This window comes from Larimichthys crocea, chromosome XIII (assembly GCF_000972845.2).
Source record: "Larimichthys crocea isolate SSNF chromosome XIII, L_crocea_2.0, whole genome shotgun sequence".
Taxonomy (NCBI): domain Eukaryota; kingdom Metazoa; phylum Chordata; class Actinopteri; family Sciaenidae; genus Larimichthys; species Larimichthys crocea.
The window spans coordinates 45,265,859-45,293,356 of NC_040023.1; the positions used below are offsets into that span (position 1 = coordinate 45,265,859).

At 40.2% G+C, this 27,498-nt stretch overlaps 1 protein-coding gene across 4 annotated transcripts in view; it reads right to left on the reverse strand.

Annotated features, from left to right (window-relative positions):
• dlgap3 (discs, large (Drosophila) homolog-associated protein 3) overlaps positions 1-27,498 on the reverse strand; it is a 128,981-nt gene that overhangs the window by 34,167 nt on the left and 67,316 nt on the right. For all 4 annotated transcript variants that reach the window (XM_027287054.1, XM_019275464.2, XM_019275465.1 and 1 more), the window contains exon 2: positions 18,137-18,208. The gene's annotated coding sequence lies outside the window, so the exon portion shown is untranslated. The remainder of the gene's footprint in view (positions 1-18,136; positions 18,209-27,498) is intronic.

Sequence of the window (27,498 nt, forward strand, 5' to 3'; positions counted from 1 at the left end):
GTGCTATAGGATTTATTGTGTGTTTGCATGTGTCACTGATCTAGCGAGGACGGTCTGTCCATCACCCATCAAAAAAGACAATAAAAGACAGCCATGAAGCCTCAGAGAAATATCAGTAATCAGAGAGAAACACAGAGAGCTGGGATGACTCAGAGAGACATGCTTAACAAAACTTTCTGAAGAATTTTGTATCTCTGGTGAGTTGAGTTGAGACTGAATGAATGACAAGCCATCTGTGGGAAACAGATGAGCTAGACAGCTACAGCAGAGAAAGCCTTCCTACACAGAGGGAGAAGTTATATTCTGCATACAAGCAGAGTAAATCCACCTTAACTCGAATTTCAACATTTGTAGAGGAGCCTACCCGTGTGCTGCAGATATCTTTATTATTTTTTCAGCCTTAATATTTTCTCTTCTAAATAGGACTAGAAAAAAACATATTCTTATACACCGGTCCATTGATCGCTAAGTACCAAAGATTGTCAAAATCAAAAAGGTAAGAAGCTTACAGGAGTCCACTCTAAGGACAAAGTAATGCTTCTTATGAATGTTCAATATGAATTACTGTCCAACTGTAGTGCAATTGATTTTTGATTGTTTGTAGCTGAGGCTTTTTTTTTTTTTTTCCTCACATCCCTGGCTGGAAAACAAGTTGGACACCTGCCATTTGGTTAAAGAAAAAACGCAGGGGAGGGAGAAGGATTACATAAGTCAGATGAGGAAGAATGCAAATCAATGCAGGAAATAAAATAATGTCTAAATAGTATTATTTTCTTTATTAGAACACACTTAACTTGCCACATATTTGCATGGCCATTATACAAGCATATACAGTGGCTCCACTGTACAGAATAAATATTTAAAAAACTCATTAGCAGGATTCAAATGTATCTTACTGCTCACTGCTCACATATCCATCAATATTTTGTCCACTTGTAATTCATGTAACCTCATTGTTGAACCCCACAGCCACAGAGCAATTTCATTGTAATATGGTGGTACATGAAGCGACTCATAGGCCTTGAAACAGTGGTGAGGTCCAAGTTTTTTTTTTTTAATAGAATTGATTTTGTAAAGCACTGTTTAGTCTACAGAGTCACATTTTAGGGTGATGCTAAGAGATGTCAGAGCTTTTCAAGGGTGCAGGTAACATTTTTTCACTCTATTGCTATAGACCGTCTCTTCTACCAGTAAACCACTCTCACCTTACTCTACACTGCTTTAAGAGTAGCTAAGAGGTGTACGCAGTGCACTGCTTCATGTGGGTTTTATTCATTTGTTGATTTTTTGGGAGGAAACTAGTTTGAAAGAGCTAATGGAATATGTTTTTGAATGCACATTTTTCTATAGAAAAATGTAATGGATAAATTGAAACAGACGAAAGTTGTTTGAATTTAAGTGCTGAAGTCCAATGAGTTGTTGCAATATTTTTTTGACCATGGGATTATGCCTACACAGTGGTACAAGACCATTTTCAAACCCATTTCTAAATCTTCAGTACATGATCTCAAACTACCACTCATCTGTTGCGGTCTTAGTGCTGTGCAAGCACTCATACATACATAATGATGTCAGGCAATATCTTGTCTCTAATATTTCCCATTAATATTAATGATTTAGCTCCACAAATTAAAGCTTCAGAATTGGGAGTATGGAAAGTTAATGATCAGATTGTGGGCATACAGTTATATGCATATGATGCAACTTGCACATGAAAAACATCTGCAGACTATGACTAGAATGATACTGGAAATAGAGACAGAGACAGACAGAAATGGTACATTTTAGACCAAAATTATTAGAGAGCAGTTACATTGTTTTTCATTCTGGTTAAACAGTTTTGTCATATACTGATCAGTATAAATATCTTGGCTTGATGCTGGACGAGCGACATTTAAACAAGCTGTCAGTGTTCTAGTTCAGTCGGCAGGGACAGCACTGGAATCTGCAGTAAACAAAGTTAAACACTGTGGTTATCTATGACTCCATACTTATTCATAAGTCCATAATTCATGTGTATACTGTGTGACACTGTGCATCATAGAGCTATATAATCTTTTCTGGAGCCTATAAATTTGCTAATTTTATTTTATTTGATCAGTTTTAGCCATTAGTGTAGATATGGGATGGAAACCTCCAAATATCAGACATTTATGTCAAATGCTTCAGCTTTGGAATAGACTTGTGAAGACGTCTGATCAGAGACTCACCGGAAAGACATTTAATTGAGACATTTCACATCATCATTGTGGTGGGTGAGTTGAAATCCAACAATTTGGTATTCATTTTCCAGAACCAGTTACCTTGTGATATTCAGGAGATTAGGAGCAAACTGTTATACTTACTTATTGCATCATAAAGAATTGGTACAGTTTAGAACCGAATCATAATTTGAGAAAACTACAAAGATCCCTATATTAACAGTTCAGGAACATGGCCATTAGCTTTAGAGACTAAATTGAAATTACAACTTGAATTAAATTGGAAAAATCAACAACATGCTCATCTGTAACTTGCTGAAATGTGCGTGGCATTAGTCTAAAAAAAGAAATGTCAGTGGTTAAAAAGCAAATCTATCAAATCTCAACACAAACATTAGCAAGAGTGCGTTTTATTTCTTAGAAATTAAAGGTATCATTTGGAAGGAGGGTGTTTTGTTCATGTTTTTTTTATAGTAGCAGGGAGCCATTGACATTTGAAGCTGAGGGGGTGATGGAAAGCCAAATATGTGGGAGGTGGGTGCCGACAAAATGCAGATGTGTTAAGAAAGCTTGGTGTAGAGGTTCATGAGCCTTGTTAGTTCTGCCTCTCACAGGAAGCTGATCTCTCTAATCAGAATAAGCAGCTTGTCAGCGCACACTTCTCATCATCTAATTAATCACAATCAAACAGAAATCTACAACACATTAGCAACATCACAAAAACTCAAACACACACACAAACACAGACGCCTTAACACTGTCTGTGGCCATGAGTAGGTACCCCCCCCCCCCATATACTCTTGGATGTGTACAGGCTTCCATGGTGCGACCTCACTAAGTTTCAAGGGCGCCATGAAAGCGGAACGATTTGGGCTCATCACATCGATACTAACCCTTAACGGCCTTAACTTCTCAGCCAGCTGTGACGAGAGTAAAAAAAAAAAAAAAAAACCTGGAGTCAATCAAACGGAAGATTAAATCACAAAAGCTGAGAATGAGAAAGAGAAGGGGGAGTGAGAGTGGGAGTGGGAGAGAAGAGGTGGGAGAATCACTCGGGTGGGGAGACGGAGCGATTTAAGGAGCACTGTCAACCACTCGTTCCCATTCTTGACTCCTTGAGGATCAGAGGAAAGCTTGGTGTCATTCGCCTGTCTGCTCTTTGATGTGTGCTGTGTGAGAGGCGACGCTCCCAGCCTTTCACGTCATACTTTGTATTCAAGCATCTCAACCCTGGCGAGAATTACAGTAAGATAGTCATTTAGTTCAAGCTCATCACACAGCCGATTTGCTTCTTCAGAGGCGTTCGACTGTGCTTATGTTAAGGCTGCGTCCTCTTAAACAAAGAACGTCAAGCTGCGTTTCACCAAACCCCAAAACAATGCATGATGGAAAATAAATAATTTCAGAGTGTATTAATTCCCGACCTCCTGTGCCCTGAACACACTACATTCACCAGTATTCAGATAGGAAAATGGTTTATTTTGACCTGTTCACAGTTCTCCACTTACAGTCAAGAGTTTTAGACTGGAACACTGGTATGAAATCATCAAGCCGTTTTTAGCTCAGAGAGAGAGAGTTGACTTGACCCAATCCGCAAGAGAAACATGATACCGAAAATGGGTTCCACCTTAAACCACTGTACAAATAGTATCCCTAGAGATGACTGGATAAGTGGAGATGTATTATATGTCAGATCCTCATTATCAAAAAGGAAAAACCTCATATTTGGCACATTATTTGAGCTGATCAACTCCACTCCATCCACCCATCATCTATAACTGCTTATCCTTTGCAGGGGCACGGAGGGCAACATGCAATGGGGCACGAAATCGATATTGCTATCTATTTCCTTTTGTAATATTCTACTGATACAGTAGTGCCAAATATTGATAATACATTAAATTATTCTGCAGCAGAGACTCACTTCCCCATGCTTCTGTGTGGTTGCCCTAATATTAAGCATGTTAGGATGAAAGAAGGCTTACTAATATGCCATGAAGAATAAAAATTTAGCTGGGGAAAGCATTTCAGAGAGACAGAGAGGCACATTTTCAGTCAAAAGATGGACCCATTTTGGACTATGTAACACTGATGTAACCAAGAAACTTGATAAAGACACCCGTCTTGTGGAAATAAAGTATACAGGCAACATAAACCCTTGCAGACATTAACATGAGATAAAATTCAAATCGCGCAGAACATTGTAAATCCTCGCAGTCACAGTCATACAGATATGGAGAGTGTAAATTAGGCTTATCACATCACGAGATATCCACGGATTTCCAGCCTGGCCATATTACATTTTGAATTTTTGAGCACTTGTGGCAGAGAAACTTTGATTTCACACAACTCTGTTGATCTGCTGTTTCTATTGCTTTATCCACAATCATTTATAACCACCGGCAAAATGGAAAAAAGTTAAGATATTCTTTGTCTTCTCAAAAACGCCTCTGGGGAAATATACAAAATCATTAAGACCGAAGGTTTGATGGAAAATGTGCAAAACAACAAATATTTTACCTAAGGGAAGCTTTTTCCTTGAAGAAGCCAACTTCTGCATGTGTTGATGCTCTGACTCTAACCACATTAAATCTTTTTGATCTGTACAAAAAACGTAAAACCAACAATTATCTAACAATAAGCTTTGCCAACTGGCTGCTTCGTGTTTACCATACAAACATGAATACCAAGACCCTCAGCAAGAAAGCAAATAAGCGGATTTCCCCAAATGCCAACCAATTCCTTTAAAGGTTCTTTATGTATCATTCAGACAAATCTTGTTAATAATGACAACTTTGGGTGTTAAATGAACTACATCCATATGTTGCACACATTCTGTAGGCACAAGGGAGCATCATTTTGGGCATTGGCCAAAAGTGACATACATTAGACTAAACACTGAAATGGACACTGAATGCTGGGAACAAATTACAGTCACATTTAGAATAACATTACTATCTGCAACATTTCTATATTTTGTTTCTAAATAACCCTATCAGTCCAAACCATGAAGCAACGCAAGACATACATTGGTTGGTAGGATACAGATAGTGAGTTGGCCCCTACTGCAGTAGTTAGTACTGTTACATTTCTTGTTGGTTCAAATCAACCCCATTTGTCTTAATACATAAGTTAGTATCGTGACACTGCATACCCGGTTCCCTCGCAATTAAAACAGCCAGTTCAGCCCCAAGACTCTTGATGAATTAGCTGACAATTCGTGTACATCAGCATGCAAGCTTCCAACTAAAACCACTATATCACAGTATCTTTCACATGGTTTGCCATAATGTTAACTTTGACTTTGGACTTAGTGTTAAGCGTAGAGAGAAGGCACTTGCAAACACATGTTAATGTCACCTTCTTCGGATTTCCAAGAAAATGAATTTGAGTCCTCCACCTGCTGTTATAGGCAAGAAAGTTGTTCAAGGGCTCATTTTAAAAGTTACATTAAATTTAGCTATAATGAGGTTAATCCCCACTAATTCACATTTGATACCTATTTTATACCTTGAATCTTCAATCGGTACAAAAACAATCTCCACTGGTTGTCTGGCAATCTCAGAGAGATGAAGAGACTTTGCCAAGCCAGCATGTTCTCCCTCCTTCCAGTCATTATTCTAATTGCTAGTATAACCACCTACTGTGCTGTTCTCGTCTAACTTGGCAAGAAAGCAAATAAATATATTTCCCAAAAGGTTATGTGCTGTTCTTTTAACGTCATTCATATGACATATTATTGTGGTGTATTTAGTGCCAGTGAGATCTCATATTCTCATAGAGAATGGATGACCTTTGATGAGTGACAACAAAATAAAGACAGAAAAACTCTTTGTGTATATCTGACCTGCACTGTGTAATCCATTGGAAAGGTTAGCGAGCAGCAGGCTGACTCATGCTGAAAATATACAGAAATACAAACACCCACATGCCTGCACACTAACATACAGCGCACGAAAGAGCTGGTGGAAAACACACAGTATCTGAAAAGGTCAAGGGTTGTGGATCAATTCTGACAGGGCCACTGGGATATGGACACAGATGGCGCATAATGTACAATCCCCTCTGAATTATGCAGTGTGACTGTTCCCTTCTCTCTTTCCCCCTCTCTTCTCTGGCCAAAACATTCATTCAGACCTAGTTACACCCCACTAAAAGCCCTTGTTGATTCACACTCCCGTGACACAATGAAGAGAGATCAGCCAAAAAAAAAAACGATTACAAGAATGATCAGAAATGTGCAATTATCTTTAATTTGGCTTAAGTAAACGTTTCACTTGCCAAAATAACAAACAGTTTGTTATATAATCATACGGACTGGATTTCTGCTATTAACAATGAATTTTATATACTCTCGTCTAGCTTTCAGCTCACAATATCATTCCAGGTACTTGATACATAAAGTTTATTTTTTGATTTTAATGTTGATTGAATAGTTCCAGTTTCACCACATGTATTTTAATCTTTAAGAAATACTAAATTGAGGGGTGAATAATCATTGGAATAACAATATTGCTTTTTATGCAAATTTAAGTTCTTTCATGTAGCTAAAATTATTATTTATGCTGTCACACAGGTAATTCAATTATTGATTAAAGTAGAGGCCTTTTATTCAAAGCATGGTAGAGATCAAAACATATTTTTGGACAAACTTAAGATAGCTTTTTGCTGTCTACAATATCATGGACAAAGAGCGAGAGAGCACCATGTCAGATGTGTTTATTATACGTTATTTTGTGGATGACTACATGGAGCATCCAAAAAAGACCACTGCTGCAGCAATAATATGTAGTGACATTAAAAAGGGGAAACACTAATGCACACACATATAAGAGAGATGTACACAAAAGAAATAAAAGTAGAAGAGGACACAGGATGAGCTTCACTGCCTTTCAATTACTGTCCCCTCTCTCCTTATGCTCCTCCAGTTCCCATCTGAGACGGTGCTGTGAAATTGAATTGCTGAGCACATCTTGACAAACAAAGCAACTCTCCACCTTGCTGCCAGCAGAGGGAAGGACCAGCACCGTGACAGCGACAACACACCCATGTCAGAGGCTGATAAGTTCAGTAACTGTTGGAAAGAAAACAAATCTGGGGGCTTAAATCAAAAGTGCAGTGGAGCAGCTGAATGAACCAATGAGGTGGGAGGTGTTGGTGCACTGTATGATTGGTCGTGCTTCTGTGATCTAAGACACTTCCCAACGTCTGGTCCTTCAAGTGGTGCTTGTGGACAAATACAAAACCGTCAAGAAAAGCCAACTTCTTCTTCTTGTGAAGGAAAAGTTTGACATTATGGAAACTTGTGCGCTTTATTGCAGAGAGTTAGATAAGAAGATGCAGCGGCTGGTTAGCTCAGGTTAACATAAAGACTTGAAACAATGGGAAACAGCTAGCCTGGCCCTGTCCAAAGTTAACACAACCTGCCTACCGGCATCTCTTAAGTTCACTTAACAGATTATATCTATATTGTTTTATCAGAGTCAAGCTGTCAATGTTTATGCTAAGCAAAAGCTAACAGACAGTTTCAAATTAATATACATATCTATGTCTTAAACTGTGGAACTACTAATTTTATACACAAGTCGAGAAAACTATCTTGGCCTCATCCCTGAGCTTAATGCAGCGCTGAAAAAGAAATGCATCTTTTAAATGTGTCAACTTGAATCAAACTGTTAATTAATTGTAATCTATGAAGTATACGTTTAACAAACATTTGTCTTAGTTATTTTGCACAGATGCCAACTGTTTTACCATATTCATACTCATGCATATATTAGAGTAAGAAGTAAGTTAACTATATATGTGCAGACAAAGCAGTATTATGTATTCAGAGTGAAGAGGACACTTCTGCATTTAAAAACAGAGTGACAGTACCCTTCTCTATCTGAGCATATTGGAAAGTCATTTAGACAGTTCTGAGTGACAGTGAACTTTCACTGGCAGACAGTCTGTCTGACATGTGCAGGTTGAAATCTAATGATTGAAGTACAGAAATAGCCCATGTAGCACAAATTGGTCCCTGAAGACCTTTATTCTTTACTTTTCACCACCGTGGTGCAAGAAATATTATGTAGAGCAGTCTCCTTCTTGTATCCGAAGTGTTCTAGGATTACAGTGAGTGGTTAGAGGGTTGTAAGGCTCTATGTCAAGTAATTTACAATAAACCAAACAAACTGTGGACACAACATTAACATATTATCACAGGTGCTGTGACAGAGTTGCCTAATTATAACACAATCATATTCATATTGAATCGTGGTTCTATATTTAATAAACTCTTTTAGCTTTTTTTTGTCTGTCTCCACAGACTCCTGAAGGACAATAACAATAAGCTGAAAAATGCTACAGAGCTCTGTAAATTTGAAGGAAACTGCAGTGTCTATGTGTTCAAATCAGCCCATTTCTTCGGGTCATGTGGTCTTTTCACTGGGTCACAGTCTACTTAGAGTAATGATGGGTAAAAGGACAGTGTTGTTTGAAATGGTACAGGCCGGCTTGTGACGTTCCACTCCCCACTGTGTGTTTGTCGCCCTAAGGTGAGGCACCATGCCTCTGACAGCCTGCCTGGTCCTCCTTAGCCTCAACTCCTACCCACCCAGTCCACCCCATCTCAGATGCCCTGGGGCACCCTTGGGCCTACTAAGCTTCCCACAGTTGGTGATCTAGTTTTACGAGCTGACACATATGGGATCCCTCTATTATTCATACTCCAGGGAGGTGGAGTATTGGAGTCTTGTACCATGGTGCCACAGTGGGATTGGGGGTGTTGTTTATAAGTGTCCACATCATAGCAAAGTGGGTAAAGTATTTGTGTGTGTACACTCATTATTTCTGGGTAACAGGGGTGTTTAATTTTGATATGTGGTTATGTAACATATCCGATGTTCCCACCTACAACATTGGATTGTTTATAATATAGTAAACACACACTCTCTCTCTCTCTCACACACACACACACACACAAACACAGGAAGCACTGATGAAAAGCTCTCTATGCACACTGAGCATGGAAAACATGCACAAAAAGGCAAACATGCATATATTAGCATGAATGCAATCAGAAAGAAATCAGCACACATGCTGAAAAAGTGATGCAAACTCTACAGGACCTACTCCTCACACACACACACACACACACACACACACACACACACACACACACACACACACACACAAACACACACACACACACACACTGATTACTTCTCTCTGCTTGTACATGAGTGGGCCTCCTGACCAGCAGAGAGGAGCTGGGAGTGAATTACAAACCATTATCCCTTGCGCTAAAGCAGTTACAGCCGAAACCTGAGAGCCCTCACCGGAGGGAAGAGATGGAGAGAGTACAGACAGAGAGGGGGGTGGAGGCGGGGTGAAGCTGGAGCAATAGAGAGAGTGACTTTAGGACAAATGGAAAGGAGGAGAAAACAGATGGGGGAGAAGGTGACGGGGGGATAAAATGACATGGTGGTAGAGAGCGGTAAGAAGGAGTGGAACGACAACTCTTGACATTTCCCTGCCACTCTGCATGTAGTGAATTCGGGTGAAGATGTACCTTTTGAGTTTCTTTTTTATTTGTCACCCCTTACTCCTCACCCTCCTGTTCTCATCTGCCCCCCTTACTCCTCTGCCTGTCTCCCTACAAATTCTCTGTTTCATTTTTTCTCCATCACTTGGTCACAGGTTCATGGTTTCCTTGGAAAGATGACATCACATTAGTCACAGTGTTTAATCAAATGTCATTATCATTTCACAGAACTCAGTAATGTCACTTCCACTCTTGGCAGGAAGAGAAGATTTATCCCTATGGGGACTGATCTCACAGCTCTCTGAGAAAATATGAATAAAGGGGAGGAGGGGTTCGAGGAAAACCAAAAAAAGAGATAAGAAGAAAGTGTGTGTGTGTTGTAAAATTCAAGACAGTAAAAAAAAAAAAAAAAGTTTGAGGGGGGTTGGGAAAATTTGAGGGAGACGGAGGCCAACGAACAATTATAAAACAAAGCAAAAGAAAAACTAAGGACAAGCCGATTTGCCATCTGCAGGAGAGGCGAGGACAGGAAGTGGAGGGGAGGATGCAGAGCAGTAACGTCCTCGCAGTGTGGGTATGGGGTAGCGGCGGTGGTGGGTGTGAGCCGGGGATAATCCTTGTATCCCATTGTCTCCTGTTTTCAAACCAATTATTGTCATCTGCAGCCCCATGAAAGAAAGTTAATGAGGGGAGCAGAGCTTTGGAGTGTCAGGGCACAGTCAGGGGAGAGGAGATAAAAAAACGGGGATAGAGAGAACGAGGGGATATAGGGGGAGAAATGTGTTGGTGAAGCAAAGGGTTAGAATGTAAAATAAGTGAGAGAGAAGAGGAAAAAGTCAAGTGTCAGGGAGGCAGACGGCTCAGTGATGCATTTTGTATGCCCTGTGCCTTTTCTCTCTGCTCTGTCATGTCCTGCCTTACAAAGAAAACCTTCTTCCTTGTTATTTTCTTATTTTTCCCTTATGTGTCTTACCTAGAAGAAAATAATCACCACTGCTTATGTGGTTTTGCATTATGTTTCTATATTTAGCAAACTTCACCAACACAGAACAAATATAATTTAGAGAAACACGTTAGGTTTTCTAGCTGAAGACAGATACAGTATTTTGGATGTAGGAGAGAAACAACATGTAGTGGCAGTACTAGTTGAACTAATTTCCCAGCACCAGACAGGCAGAAGAAATAATGTTGTGACTTTTTCTGAGTAGCTTGGAGCTTATAAGTAAATCTACATACTTATTTGCTTAACTACGTCCAGTTACACTGAACCATCTGGGAGGTCTTTTCTGGAAACAGTTTGGAAAAGGAGAGGCACCTGAAAAAGTACTTTGCAGATGTTTGGATGAACCATCACCATCTTATCATCTTATCACCAAATAGATCAATAGCCCGTATAATGTAGTCAAACTACTACAGTAGCATTATCTATGCTATTGTCCCATCGACGTGGAGAACTGAGGTGGGGCTCTATAAGAACTTCATTCTTATAGAAGGTGCGTGATGACATAAAGTTCAATTTCTGCATAGAAAATAGATCTAAACTTTACGCACTGGACCTTTAAATTAGAGATTGTATCTGTTAATATATGAAATTTCTACATAATCTTAATCATTTGGATAGTTTGTGGATGAAAATGACACGCTGTGTGCTCAATGATAGAAAAAATCAATCAATTCATCAATCCATCTGTATGTCTGTGTCCAATATGAGAATGTTTTAGGTCTCCTGTATGCACTCTGTTGAGCATCTTCCATCATGTCATGTACTGTACCCAACACGCTCAAGGCTACTAACACAGGCTTCTCTCTGCATTCACTCAACAGGTTGTCTGCTATATGCTGCTTTCACCATGGTAACCATATCTGCAATATGCCATTTTTAACCTCAGTTCATTCATTACTACGTCACCCCATACAGTATCTCCCATTCATCCAGTCAATCATCTTTTATTGAGATTTACTGGGTCATCGCAACTGTTACGAAAACAAAATGTCACATTTGTCACCTAGTGTTCACTGAATTATGTCCACAATGCTTTCCCTATGTGTGTGAAATGAATAAAAATACAGTGTATTATTAAAATTATATGCCAGTACCTAAATCCGGAAGTTTGCATATGAATATGCATATGAAGAATAACTCCTTCTGTCTTGTGTTTTTAAATAGCTTGTTTTATTTGGACAGAAGAAGCGAAAACACCTGAAATGCCAGTAATAATCCCTCATTTAATAGGAACTATTTATGTGCACAGTGTGTTTTTTTTTATTTAGCATTTAAAGTCTTTATTATAGAGTCAACAGTAAGAGATGACATTAAATGATTGGAGACAGATGGGGAATGACAAGCACTAAAGGTCATTGAACAGACTGGTTAATAATTTTATAGTTCAACTTTATTTTCTCTTTTAAATGAGTCTGGACTCTTTTGATGTGGCAGCAGTGGATGTGAAGTGGCGAGTAATATATATATATATATATATTCAAAGAGATACAGTATATTTAGATTCTTCTTCGATCTATGAATAAAGACCTTTACCGGAGTCGGTTATTGCTCACATTAGTCAGTGTGCACACTCTGCATGTGTCCTGTTTGTGTGTGTGTGTTTCGTGGTGTTTGAAGCACATGTTGTTTCAGCTGTGACTGGCGAGGCAGGTCACTGTGGGAGCATAAATGCTGTGAGTGACTAGAATTTTCAACTGCTTCCCCCCTTGACACAATACACACAGTCACTCATGTGTGAAAAACACACACGAGCCCACTGTGTGCAAAGCTTGAATCCGCTGAATTTTGCTGAACTGCACCCAGCTCACATTACCAGCTGCTTTCTGTGACAAATCTGATTTATTTTAAGCTCAAGCCCCCTTATTACCTGTGCCGACAACTCACTCACAACTCCGAATGAAATGCAGCGAGAAAGATCGCAGCCGAAGAACAGATATAAGGTGATAATGACAAATGAGGATGTGATTTTTTTTTTTTCTCTTGCAGGCGTTTGTGCGCGTGACTGTGTTTATTAAAGTGTGTGAGATGGAGAGGAGGTGGCAGAGTGAGAGAAAGAGACAGAGAGAGAGAGAGAGAGAGAGAGAGAAAGGAGAGATGTCGCAGCGGTGATGAAGCAGAAAGACAAGAGAGAAAAACGCTGGGAAGCTTTCACCTTCCCTCGAAAAGCTCAACGCTGCATTCTTGTCACTCGCTCGCATGATCAATGAGAGAATGTGTGAGGAATAGAAGAGAGGGGAAAAGGACAAGAAATCTCACTACTCTTAGTCAGCAGAGAGAGAGAGAGAGACTGTCTTTACTACCCAGTAACCCTTGAATGCATGAATTACAATATGTGCATATTCATTAGTCTATATTGTTTTAAAATCCTATGAGAGCCCGCGGAGTCACTGAACTCCCCCTCATCAAATCAGTGTAACACTAACTCACCATTAAAACAGGATCACTTGAAGCATAAGAGCAGCATTGTCAGTTGATTACGAGCTAACACAATAAGAAAAATGCATCTTGGCAGGATTACTGTTAATCTGTAGTAGCAATACATGCCATCCTCTGATGTGCGTGTAATTGGTAGAATTATTACTGAGTGTCTTTTTACATATTAAGCATTCACACAGGAGGATCAACAAATTTGCCACACACAGAATCTTTATTTGTTTTTGTTGGTTTTGTCTAAAATCAAGCAATTTAAGTCGCAATGAAAATGTATCTCCGGATCTCATAGCAATTTAAACCTGGCAAAATGCATCGTGGCCTTTTACAACACTTGGCACTGAGACGGGTATTCATTTTGGAGTATCAGAGCATGATGAAAAGCAATGAAGGAAGGCTTGGCAAAGACTTGAATCTCTGCGACGTGGAGGTGTAAGGCCACATATCAGCCAGGAAGGGCCTGACTAAGATATCAAATCAAAAATGTTCCGTTTGCCTGATTCACATTCAAGTATAACTGCAAAAATCACGTCTACAGAGATGTCAAGCCAGGAATTATCTGAGAAACCTCAGCCTGGTTAAAAACAGTAGACTAACTGGACGACCGACAGGCTGACATTCTCATCCCAAGAGCCTAGAGTGGTTGAAAAAGTGGGGATGTTAATACATCCGTTTCTCACTACTTTTAAGACTTCACTTGACACTGAATGACTTTTTGTTGACATTTTCCGCAGTGAGGCCCTGTGTTCTAGTCATTAGCTGGCTTTACGCAGAGCCCTCTGACTGCCAGCACTAATTCTACACATTTAATTGGCCATCGAGCAACTGAAAACCCCACTGACGGAGACCAACTCAGGCTGACTGGACAAAACTGCTCCCAACTCTTTCGCTGAAAGATTAATGTTTGAATTTTGTGCCAACATGAGTGCACGATGTTGAACCTCAGTCCGTGTTGAGATCCCACTCTCTGTTTTTTTTTCCAGCTTGGGCATATTTGTGTAGAAATACTGTGGGTGTGAATGAGGGTGTGTAAGTGTGTGTCTTCAATGCGATGGGTACTGGTCATGCGATCCATGCTGCTGTCTAATTATCCAGACTTGATGGATGGCTTTGATTAAATCATGTGAGGGCTGAGACAGTCACTGCCTCCCTCTACTTCTCTTTTCCCTCTCTCTCTCTTCCCTTGTCACACACTCTCTCTCTCACACACACATACAGGTTGGAATCCCTATACTTCAATCTCTCTTTTTTTCTTCCACTGTATGATATCAGACTTGAGTAGTGCAGAACAGATGAGCCCTGCTTTCAATATGATAAAAGACATCCATAAATCATCTGGAGAGGGGAAGAGAGACAGACAGAGAGAGAGACAGAGGGAGAAAGAAAGAGAGACAGAGAGAATTGGAGACAAAAGAAAAGACGGACAGAAAGAGACTGAGATGAAGAGAAGCAGACAATCAGAAAGAATAGGACATCACAGTCATGTCAAAACTAATAAAGCCTGCCTAATGTTGATTTTCATCCATAATAACCGATTCTATCTTCTCATCAAAAATCAAATAATAATGTAGAAATTTTTGCTATTTATCATTTTAATCGTTTCATTTTAAAGATCTTTTTGGAGCATTCGCAAGCGATGAATTTAGCCACTGGCTGAGTTCAAGTTCTTGCCTTTTCTCTAGACTTGACAACGGCACAATCAGGTTTGAAAATACCAACAGTCGCTCTGCGGCAGAAAATAGTAGACATATTTATTACATGCTTTTTTGTCAGCGCTTTTTTTGTATTGTGTCTCTTTTCCTGTCAGTAACACAAAGCAAGAGCTAACACATTTGACAGTGACAGATGGCCCTCTGTTCCCACAGCTCGGAGAAGAGAAGAAGCGGGAGAGTCAACTTTTCTTTTTTGTTTTTTATCTGGAAAATAACTAAAGTTTCTTTTCTACATGTACATACAGTACATGTAAAATAAGAAGGTATCTTATATATATTCCTGTATTAGGTTATTAAAAGTCGCACACACCAAACTACACATACCCAATGTGTTTCCTAATGAGACGTTGTCCTTCACTGCTACAAGAAAAGCTGCTGTTTGAAGTTTTACTATCCCAGAAACCATATGCTGACAGCAAGGAGACTAGGCACAGAGCCACAAAGAATTATGCACATAAAAACATGCACGTACAGAATACACACATGATTGCAGTAATGTATGCACACCCACCACACAAAGACAACCATTCAGAAGTAGAACTTGAGTGAAGGGGGTAAAAATGGAGGGTGGTGACTCATCTCTGCAAAATACACCTCACATGATATTCATTTAAAGGCTTTTATTCTCAGTTCACTGTACTTTAAAAACACCAAACACGCTGCAAATCTCTGTTATAGGCGATGACAGCTATCAATGACAATGTTACACACTAAATCTGCTTTGAAAGCCTGTGGGTGGATAACTTTACTATCAGTTACTTTAATTAGTCACCTCTTTATGTACTTGTCTTTACTATGTTTTGATTCAATTCAGTAATGTCACTTAATAGACAGACTGACTTTGACTTTTCAAAGCAGAAAAAACACAAGTGCACTTGAAGAAATGCAAAAATTGTGTCAGTGAAAAAAGTCTTCTTATTTGTTACCTATATCAAAACAGTGACATTTCATTACATATCCGGGATGAAGCACAGTTCATTTTTGTTGGATGGAAGGCTAATTTGATAAAAATTGGTAAAGGTGTTATTGGACACTATAGAGGACAGATGAGGACAGACAGAGTTAGCACATGCCCACACTGCCTTAAGACCTAATGAGCTTAATAAATGAAAACACCTGCATGGATGCCAAGACTGTGTGTAGCCCCCTCAAATATAGTCATGAGAAAGACTTATCTAAGTACATTTACTTCTACTACTAAAGGTTTGAGATTCTCGTGCTTTACTTGACTACTATTCACTCCACCACACGTTAAAGGGACAATTTTCAGTCTTTACTCCTCTGCATTTAGGTGGCATTACTTTAGAATAAGATAAAACACATGCTAAGTTTAAGTTTGTCTATCTCAAACTTTATTTGTAGCACTTTTCTTACAGGTTTGTGCAGTTAAAAGTGCTTCACAGATCATTGACAAGCTGATAATTAGATTATAAAGTGTAGATTTGAATAGAGTAAAATAAAAAACAAATAAAAACTAGATGAAATATACAAAACAAAGATACACATGAGAATAAAGATTTAACAGCTAGAATATTAAAAATAGTGATTAGTGATCAGAGTTAAACTAAGTTAAGCTAAAATAGATTAAAAGTACAAAATAAGAAACAAATAAAAGCAATAAAAGAGATTTAAAAATGAAATATTTAAACAATAAAATAACAAATAAAATGTATGTATAATGTATAAATATAATTTGTAAAATAAATATATCTGTGGTTTCCAACCATTTTGCTTTGTAACCCCTTAGTAAACAGTGTCTAGTTGGGGCCCGTTCTCATTTCAGATGTCTGATGTGTTACATCATTTTTCATTTCAGAAAATTTCACGATAAACACGTCAGATAATTTCAGTAAGTATTGAGTATTTCTTTCTAAGCCTGCTACTCAGATTATGGTTCCTCAAATGTATTGCTCTGCAGAGACGCACAAGGATCAAAGATCATTAAATTGTATCCATAGCAACAATACTTTACTGATTAAACCTAACTGAACCATATGTTTAACTGAATACAATCTGGGTGGCTGTGAAATAGGAAAAATTCACACTAAAATGTTTCCACTCTGATGGACATGGCAGAGAGAAACTTCTTTAGTTGTCGCCTCCATGTAGTCCATTATCGTGTTATATCGGGACAGGTGATCATGTGTTATTACTTACATAACGCACACTTGTCAGGAGTGAATTGCCCTGCACTCACCCTGACAGCAATGACAGGTATATCACTGTGGCAACAGTGCAAAGACACATAAGGGTTGAAAACAGAGGTTTTTCCGATCTTTTTCAACATTTTGATGCATCTGTGATTTCACTTGTAGAGAACATCACAACCCGGTCCGGTGAAATCACAGACCTTCAGAGCTCCATAATCGAACTCTGGACCCCCCCAAAAAAAAATAACAGGGATGCAGGGCTGGATCAGCAATGGTGGTGATGGATAATTAGGTGAATAGGGAGGATAAATAAATAAAATGACAAATGGAGGGAGGGAGATGGATGGAAGACAGTTAAGTGTTTTTTTTGCCAATTAGAGTGGGAGAGTAGATAGATCCAGAGTGCTTCCAGACACCAGATGGACTGAAGAGTGCTGGCGTCACAGGAGTAACAAAAGACTCAGGAGAAAGGAGGGAGTGGAGAGGAAGAAGAGAGTGAGGAAAGGAGGAGACTGAGGCTAAGAATAGTAGTACAATCACGGGCCAGCACAATCGGTCAGCCCTGCATACTATTTTATTTTAAACTTTACTACTGTGCCAGCCAGCGCTTGTCTGACATCCTTCTCTCCTCTCTTTCTTCATCACTCCATCCATTGTTTTTCAGTATTCAACATCCCCTCTATATAATCAGCGCGTTCCCAATCCACGCATAGTCACGACTCCTGTTGTGTGTAGTGTTCAGCCCGTGAATGAGGGCTGCTGCGGTTTCAAAAGCAGAAAGTAACTCGGTCAGCAGTGTTTCACACATGAGATCAAACACATGACACAAGAGAGAGAGAGAGAGAGAACAGAGTGAGTGGCATGCGTCTGATCCCTACTCTCTTAAAGCTGCTTCACTGACGTGGGTTAATCTTTGAGAGGTTCCACTGGGAACTCTCACGCCCTCTTCCAGGGGAAGGATTTCCAGGACGCAAAAGATATAAGTGGGATTTACATGTGAGGCTGCAGGTGACAAGTAGCTGCTGGAATGAGTGTGTGTGTGTGTGTGTGTGTGTGTGTGTGTGTGTGTGTGTGTGTGTGTGTGTGTGTGCACATGCATACTCCCTACATACCACAGTCTCATCAGAAAATGGTCCTCCATGTCTTCAGGTAGAAATGGCCGGCTGAATAAACTCTCAATCACTCTGCAGAGAGGAAAAGACAAAAAAAAGAAAACACACACCATCATCAGGGAAGCTCCAATTGCAAAAAGCTCACACGAGCTGATTTGTGCAAACAGTGCCGTACCTGGCAGCAAGCTTTCAGCTCTGTCTCTCTTAGCATTTCTCTACAGTACGTCCCCTCCCTGTTATGGGAAGAGCACCCCTCCCATAGGCTCCGACCTGTAAAGTAATCCCTGGCGATGCCTTAAGATGCAATGTGGTGGAAAATGTGCAGGCTGTGCCGAAACAAGAAGCTCCACTGACTACCTGGCTAGTGCTACAGCTCCCCTGCTTGGAGCACTAGGCCCTGGACCCACAAATGAAGGAGGATGACGGGAGATGGAACGGTGGGGAGAGTAAAATTAGCGATGGAAATAAAAGGGTGAGATGGAAGAAAATGGAGACGACCAAAAAAAAAAAAGAGAGAGAGAGAAAAAAGAGGAGGGGATGACTAAGAGGCTAACGGTTTAATTGAGTGTGTGCTGCGTCCAATTACCTCCTAAAGGTAGCACAATGTGTGAAATCACTTAGACTTCAGAAAAGAAAAAAGAAAAAAACAGAACAAGCTTTACAGGCTTACACAAAAATAACACTCAGTGTGTCACCTGATGTGACAACTTGTGTTTGTGTAGCTGTGCTTCATAACACCCGGAGATAATAATAAAACAAAAGGGGCGGTCGGTAGTGTAGTGGGTTAAGCGGCCGCCCCGTGTGTGGAGGCTATAGTCCTCCGGTTCGAACCCCACATCGGACGGCTAATTTACTGCGTGTCACTCCCCCTCTCTCTGCTTCCTGTCTATCTTCAGCTGTACTATCAATAAATGCATAAAAAAAGGCCAAAAAAATAATAAGACAAAAGGAGGCATTGTACATTGCTCCTTGCTGCGTTGCTGCAAGTGCTACTAAGCAAACCGAGGATGCCACAGGACCCTGCACGCTTTATTACCCTTCAAATAGCATTAGCATTAGTCCAGTGATTACTGTTACCATTAGCTCCCTGGGCTTTTTTCCCCCTGTTTCTGTCATATTGTGCCTCATTATAGCTAATGCAACCCCCACCCCCCCCCCCCCCACCCCCCCCCCCCCCCCCCCCCCAGCATGCGTTTGAGGCTCCATGGCAACAGCAGACAATACACTGTACTACTTTTTCACAAAATTAACTGAATGCATTCCTACAATTCCCCAATGTCACAACAAGAGCCTGATTTCATTTTAGCAGCGTATCACCTGGCAAATTCTATTTAATTATATTATATTATATTATATTAAGTAAAATAGAGTTCTGTCATACACAGAAGCATTCAGAGACCTGAAGGGCATAGTCCATAATCACAGCGGGGATTTAATATGCATTGTGTGACATGAGGTGCTGTATCCTTGCACAATCCTACGCGGAGGATCTGCCGCTGTCGTTCGTCAAGCGGAGCATGGCAGATGTCTCGCGAGCTCCCATTGATTTGCAGACGAAAAAAAAGTGTGCACGTGCGTGTGTGTGTGTGTGTGTGTGTATGCCCGGGTGTGATGTGTCGCTAGCTAGCTGCAGAGATAATTAGAACACAACTCTTTTGCTGTCCCTGCAGGCCACTGATCCAGCTGCTTTCATCTAATATAGGTCAGCTGTGACAAAGCCCTCAGCATGGACACTGATCAGCTCTGCTAGCTCTCTCACACACAAAATATGCAGTTAAAACACAAATACACTGATGGCATATCGCTGTGGTGCACATATAGGCTTATACACACAGTGACATTTGCAGGTAAATACCTGCACGACAGCCCCCCGACATTGATGATGGCAGTGACGGATGTTTGGGTATAAAAAACTCACAAGGATCAAGGTTTTATCTGCCCACCAGTTTTAAGCTACTGCTTAAAAACACACCACCCAATTCACAAATTACCCCTCATAATGCAAATGAGTGACTTCATTCTGGCATCTCTCACAGCTAGAGAAAATATAGCCAGACATGGTCAATACAAATTCATTCACTTCGCTCCAAAATCAATGCCAGACTGGAAATTGTCTTAAGTTTTTGTGACAGTATCCATATATAATATTCTGTGGCTAGAATTGCATTAGTTTATAGTGATTTGTGGTGCCGCGATATAATAGATACAAGTATCAAAAACGTAAAAACACTCAATTAAAATTGGACGCAGCAAGAGATGTAGAGGATAAATCGATTTAAACTGTTTACTTTTTAAGACTCATGTCGCTTTTATTAACACAAGAGTGGCCAATGGATTCACAGTACGTAAAGAGACTAGCAGTATGTGCATTTCTCATAAATATAAAAATTGTGGTCAGATGCTGCTCTTAAGAAGATGCTGGAAATGCTGGAATATTACTCAACATGAAGGCACACCAAAAAAAAGGCAATCAAAAATGTAATTTCAATAGAGTTCTTTGATTGTGTGTGTTCCTTGGTGATTCATAGCTGTAAATACAATGGTTGTCTTACAGTATCAATCAACATTTCATATTATATAATGCTTTCAGTCACAAGGTTTGATAGTTAAACAGGCTGGTTAAACTCAAGTATTTTCTGAAAGTACAAGAGAATTGAGGATTCTTTGCCAGGCTTTTTGTTTACCAGTCAATGCTTAGAAATCTTGTTCTTTTCTGTGAGTTTTGCAGTTTATCCTCTCTCTTTTTTTTTTAGCATAGCTGGAAAAAGCAAATTTATTTGAACACTCAGTTCTTTGGCAACAGTGTGGGACTCAAAGTTCTCCTCTGCATAACCTCTAAAAATGCAGAGAGGGCTACAGCTTACAGTAAATGCTTAGCATCCTCATAGAAAACTTCCTGAAATGCACATACTATACACACACATACAGAGTTGCACACTCAATACTTTCTGTATTTCCACAGTAACTTTAAGTATCAGAAATTGTCCAGCCACTAGGGGTCACCTCACTGAAAGTCCCAGGACCAAGACTGCAGAGCTTCATGGGGTGCAAGCCAAAGAGGGACGAGATGAGAAAAGCAATTATTTCTTCTTTTTTTTCTATGCCCTACACTACATTGTCACTCAATTTCAAAGGCCACATTTATTGAGCACTATGAGTATGACTAGAGTGGCTACCTCACCTTGCCTCAGGTGCTGTCTTCAACCAATTGTATTGATGACCAACTCAACAGAAAAGCATCATTATCTTCTGTCTGCTTTACTACAATGGGTTTACTAATAGGGTAATAATTGGTGCAAATTACAAAGTGAACAAGTAGTGGCGTAGCCTTTGGGATGGCTTGATTGGGTTGCCTACTCTATGTCGCATTGCGGGAGATCCATGCATTCTCTGGACTCTAATCACCTCTTTTCTTCCTCATTCAACCTCTCTTTATTTTTTCTCCCAACACATGCCTGGAGAGTGCAAAGCTAGCAAGTGGGATCATGCAGGGCTTTTAACAACTGCGGCTATTTATGCAAATACAATCAATATTTGATAGTCCCCCTTCACGACTGGCTCTCCCTCTCCCTCTCTTTCACTTCCTCTCTCCATCTACCTCACTAACAAGAGACTGCAGTAGGGGCATTAATTAGGGCCAGACATGCGCCAAGGATTCCCCACAGGCCTGAGCAGCGAGGCCAGTTCATAACAGGCCAGGAGAGGACAGGTTTGGCCTGACCACTGCAATCAGGAAACAATGAGAGACCACAGAGACAGCAGTTGCCGCGCAGCAATCCGCAGCAGCCCTGCTTAACTTTAATTGCTCTATTGAACTAGCCTCTCTACGTGATGAAGGGAAAAGACACACATGGATCTGTGATAAATAGCTTCTTGATTGTTTAAACTTGGTATTATTATCTATGTTTATTGGCTTAGTCGCTGTTGTTTTGCCTGTAGCAGTGGCATTTTTAAATTTTCAGAGGTATGAAAGCAGGCTCCTCATTTCAAGGCCAGCTGCTGTCAGTTTTGGTGAAAGCTCGGAAATTATTCTAACTTTACCCCTGTTATCTAGTTGAAAACACTCTTCGACTTTGTCATGTTCCAAGCTAACTTGTTTTAAAATGAAAACATTATGAAAGGGGTCTCTACGTACATGATATCGTGCTAAAATGGTTCATGCCCCAGGTAAAAATCAGAATATCTACCAGTGATGGATGTAGATGACATTTCTTATACTATACTATGTATTCCAGTGAGCTAGTTAGTCTTAGTATTCTTAAAATGATAAGGAAAGATGCTGTTCTTTACTCTACTTTCTTTACTGTTGGCTGTCTACCTTACAACGTGTATATGCAAGAGCCAGCTGACATATTGGATATCAGCTGTGAGGCACTAACCATGTGAAGTACCAACCATCAACCACACAAGTTCCTCATAACTTTCAAGAGCCGAAATTAGAAGATGATTTTAACTTGTTAAAATGTTCTTCCTTTGGACAGAGAGAAAGCAAAACTTGAAAAGCAAGTACAGCACCTGAAGTCACCTGACTGCCGTTGTAATGAACTGTATATTTACCTCAACAAAATACTCAAGAAGTGTTTCTCAGTGAAGACCTTTTATAAAGAGAATTGTATTGCTGTATTCTCAACTTTAGGGGAACTGCTAAACCGAAGGAGTCCAAAGGCTTAGTTTCGTTTCCAAACCACTGTCCTACATTTAGGACATAGCACATATATTCTGATTAACTTCTTAGGGATTTCTGCAGGATTAGGTTCAGACAACCCAAGCAACTTCCTTAACACCAGCCATTTCCAATTAGATCCTATTAACAGAACACTGACTTCAGCTCTGCAAACACCCTATGGGGGATTTCCATCAGCTTAAGAGAGGGGGAAAAAAAGTTTAATAACAGTTGCATGTAGTACTTCCATATAGCTCGCATATACTGTTCTGATTTTCTTCATTCCAGCATAGCATGAAGCAGCGTGATAACCCTCAGATCCCACCACCGCACATATTTCAGTAAGACATACAGTTAAGTATCATGCCTGTCACGCATATACTGTAAGGATCATGCTAATAACATCTGTAGGAGATTGTGTATACCGTACAGGCCTGATGCACTGTGTCTGCTCGAAAGGAGCTCTTTTAAGCTGCAAGTGAGATGACAGAGCTTTAGAAACTGTATGGGTCAGGCTTTCTCATGGAGACAAGACAGTGAGGAAAGGATGAATGCCTGATGATCTTTGAGAGCAGATACAGATGTAGCATTGACCAAAGCCAATCCATTTCAGTGAAGCTTCTACGAATAGTAGATTTGGTAGCATTCGTTCATGGAGGAAGAGTAAATCTGCGCATCACTCTCAGGTAGAAATTCCACTTTGGTAAAATTTGACACATATTTGTGCCCGTTTTGACAGTGCTGACCTTTGAAAGAACCGGAGACTCCAAAATGGGGGAAATTATCCTGTTACCTGTGGAGTACCATGCAATTTTATATAAACATGCCTTTCTGAGTATAAACTGCTCCACAAAGGAGATGTGGCATGGTTTGCCACTTAAAAGAGAGTAAGAGATGGATGAGACATAAAGGGATGGATGGTATAAAGGGAATTCACTGTGTTAACTTGATGTCCAGTTGAGAATTAGGAAGGCCTGATTTAGAGCTGACACAAGGGTTTAACAGGTTTTTATTTAACGTTCAGCCTCGGGTCTCCTGTTGATAGCATTACCACAACTATGCAGATGTGGTGACATATGTTTTGTACATGATTGGAAGATATCAAATTGTATTACTCACAGTAACGCTTTATATCTTTAATTAACGTTATGATAGTAGACACACCAGGAATGTCTGCTCTCTCTGTCACTTTACTGAATATGACACTATGCAGCCATTACATAGATAATGGTGAATGGTTTCAGCTGAGATTGCTTTGCTAGATATGTTTCTGTGAAAAAGAAGATCCTTTGTCCAACTTGTCAGGTTGAATGTTGCCTTTGTTATGGAAAATCTCAATCTTGAAGAGGAAACACAAGCAGCCCAGTCCTCTTAGTCCCAATATGTAGGTACATTTTTGAGAAGGCACTTATCAGATTTTCAGATCACATTTAAGTACATACATGTGTTTACACTGTCAATTACAGAAAAATGCAGTGTACTGTGAGTGTTATGGAATTTTCTATCATTAGGTTACACAGGGTCATGTCTGGGCCTTGAGGTCCTCTGCAGTTTGGCTTTGCTTGAGAACTGCAGGTGCCAGCCTATCTCAACGCTGTGGTGACCAGGGTCGAAGAGACCTAATGTTGCCTTCCTAGACATAATAGACAGCTTGCTGTTGATGTTTCATTAACATAAAAAGACAACAGTGTCTCCAGCCTAGAATGTGCTGACGGTAACACAAACATAGGTAAAACATTTTCCTTGATGAATTCTCTGCGTATAGTACTTGTGGTGTTATCTGTAGGGGTTTAAAGTCTGACCACCAGCATGAGTTGGGCGGAATGTGAGACAGACTCAGGCACTCCTGATGAACTTTGAGAGTGTCTCTAATTCTCCCTGTCCAAGTATCAATAAATATTACAGCATAAGACATCAGAGGCTCCTGAACACTTTCTTCCCTCCTGACCTCACCATTGATCATTGAGTTCAGCAATTTCTCCAGTGAGTACCTTGATAGTCAAAAAGTTAAATGTGGAGGAGACAGTTGTGGGAAATACTGAAATATACAAATGGAAGTTATAAACATTATTACATTTATATTTTGGCAGTGTGTTATATGTTGACGCTAATGCTCTGCCCAATTGCAATTTGGCAAAGAAGAAAATGTAGTAAGTACGCAGCGGCTATACTCGACCAAACTGAGACAACACTACCCTGCCAAAATTAGTGCACTACACCAGAAGGTAAATAGAGTACACAGTGTAGTACATAGAACAGAATTGAGACAGCTTTCTGTTTGCCATAACTGTATAACGCCTCACTATAAATCAGCCGTACTCCATCACCAATATGCTTGCACCACTTATTTTCCAAGTACAAATGAATGAATTTCACTGTGCCTATTTCTAGTGTGACTAGCACTGACAGAAGAGGGATGCATGGGGACACCTTGAACGACAACAAAATGCTAATAGAGTCAGAAAAAAAATGTTTCTTTTGTTGTGACAGAGCTGTTTTTTACTGCTGAAATTGTTCCACATTGAACTTTTCTTTTTGATACTTTAAAACGGACTTTTGCAGGATACAAATATGACATCAGCACCAGCAGACAGCTTCGCACTGCTGGCCTCCGCCCGACCTTTTCTACAACATCAGGACTGTCACTTTGCCAAATCCTCTCCACATGAGCAGCTGGACAAAGATCTTGTTAGTAGACACACACAAACACACAGGCAACTGGATGCAAAACAAGCACTCCCATCTCTCGTCTTAATGGGTTTTAGACTCTGTTCTGACTGTACACAAATCAAATGAATTTACCAGCTCGAGGCACGCCTGCAGACATACTGCACATTTAGAGTGAGGTGGTAGTGATATGGTACTTTTAAGCTTGCACAGACCTGCATGCATAAATCAGAGGAAACACTGCTGAGCGGAACAGAGGAGGTAAGCGGAGAGAAGGGCACAGAGTGCTTGAAAGGAAGGTAAAAAGTGTTAGAAGGACACAAGGGGAAAGGTTGAGATGAATCAGGGAAATGAAAAGCTGAAGCAGAAGGGACAAAAGTCCTCTTTCTACCTCACTGGATTTCCTACAAGTGAACCATATGTTGTTTCACTCGTTCCTCCATGTGTGTGCATTATGCCCTTATATGAATGCATATGTGTGTGCACAAATGCAGCTGTGCTTTCCTTCACGGTCATGTATCTTTATGGGTGCACCCCCACAGACATATTCTCTGTGGTCAGGGCTAAAACACTTAGAGCCCAGCTCCCTCTCCAGTGCTCACCTGACAGCTCACCATTTTTCATAGCATTTCTTTCTCTCTCTCTCCATCTCTCCCTCTCTCTCTCTCCCTTGACTCTTAAGGGTCCCTTGGTTCTCATTAGGTGATTCCTTGGCAGCAGCTGGATACAGTAAAAGAGGGTTTCTTCTTCTTTCAATCTCTCTCAATCAACCTTTCACCCTCTCCGGCTCACTCCTCTTGCCCTCTCGCTACCTTCCACTTGTACAACTTAAAACTCTCTTTGCCTCCTCCCTTTTCCCTTGCCAACACCTTGTGCTCCACCTTTTTTTCCATTTACTGCTGTTCCTCTCACCTTCCCTTATTTTCTCTAATTTGCTTGGCTCTCTCAGGATGCAAGAATGGGCAGATGAGGAACAGAGCAAAAATGAGGCAATAACACAGCAAAAACAATGACAGACAAATTTGCAGAGTTCAACGTGGCCCCATATTACCTCCTGTTTTTTTGCTACTCACAGGCGGGCAATTTGGAGAATGACTAAAGTTATGATTAATTCATTCCACCGCTGCTGGTGAATAAAGCAGTACTAATCATGCCCCAAAGCATTCAAACAATCAGTATGTTTCTCGCTTATTCTCATTGAGACCTGCAAAAGATTTGGTCTATGCGTAGGTGTCAAAACATATTTGAAATGTACTCGCACGCGTATGTGAAGCTACAAATGTAATTTTTCCTCTGTGTCACTTCTCCCGAAACCCAATTCCAAGCTTGCTAATGCATTATGGATCATTAGACAAATATACTGACGGCACACTGATTACAGAAATGAATGATGCATGCTATTTTGCCCCATTGTGTGTGCACAAATGTGTGCACTTGTGTGCGTTCAGATGCACACCGCGAGGTCATTTAAGAGAGACAGACTCAAGGCAAATGAATAGGATGTCCATTAGCGGAAGACTATTGGTAATACGACACATGCGTTACAGCTAGGGTTTCTTTTACATCATTATTCTAAACCACGTCACCGGGTTCAACTCAAGGTCACCTGCAGTTTAACCCTGAGATTTAATCCCGGGTTTTGCATCAACGTAAACAGTCGTAACCGTAATTTCTATCCACAAATGGATGAATCTGAAAGAAAGACCAAAATCTGATGAAAGCAAACTTGTAATTAGTGTGCTCGCCTTCAGCAAGGCATACTCATCTTCTCATATTTGTAGCGTGCAGACACTTTAACTATCTTTGACAGCCAGCCTCCTCTAATCAGCTGACATACTGATATATTTTAATCTGTTTGCAGTGCCGTGTGATTTTCAGGGCATACAAGCATAGTTAAATATTCTGAAAATCGTGTCTAATGTGTCCTGATTGCTTGAGAACAACATAGCGTGACCTCTATGTTTGCCCGATTGTGCCACTCATAAAAGGACATGAGATCATGAGCGCAGAACCATTTTGGATAGTTTTATCT